The following is a 461-nucleotide window of genomic DNA, read 5'->3' on the forward strand; positions in this document are numbered from 1 at the left end:
CCGTCGCGCCCCGAGTGGCCGCCCCCGCGTCCTGAGCCCAGCGTCGAGCCGCCCCGGTGGAACCCGCCGCCGCAGCCCGGCAACCCCTGAGGCGTCACAAAGGGCCGGCTCAGAGGTCGGAGCTGCCCCCCAAGCCAGGCGGGGGGGGGGGGGACGCGCAGGCTCCGCGCGCCTGCCTCTGCATGATGGTGCCAGGAGACACCCCCGCCCCCCGCCGCCCACTGTGTGGTCTCCCCGATCCTATTTCCATCCTCCATGTCCTCAGTCCCCTCACCCCTCCTCACTCCCTTCCCCTGTCCCTTGTTCTCCACCTGGCACCCCAAAAACATCCCCACCCTTCTCTACCCTTCCCTCCTGGCTGGGCACCCCCTACCAGAGCCTCCTTCTCTGCCTCCTTTCCATTGTACCTCACTCCCAGACATCTCTTCTGTCTCACAGCACCCAAGCAATGCCACCTTTGC

Source organism: Trachemys scripta, chromosome 3 (assembly GCF_013100865.1).
Source record: "Trachemys scripta elegans isolate TJP31775 chromosome 3, CAS_Tse_1.0, whole genome shotgun sequence".
Classification (NCBI taxonomy): domain Eukaryota; kingdom Metazoa; phylum Chordata; order Testudines; family Emydidae; genus Trachemys; species Trachemys scripta.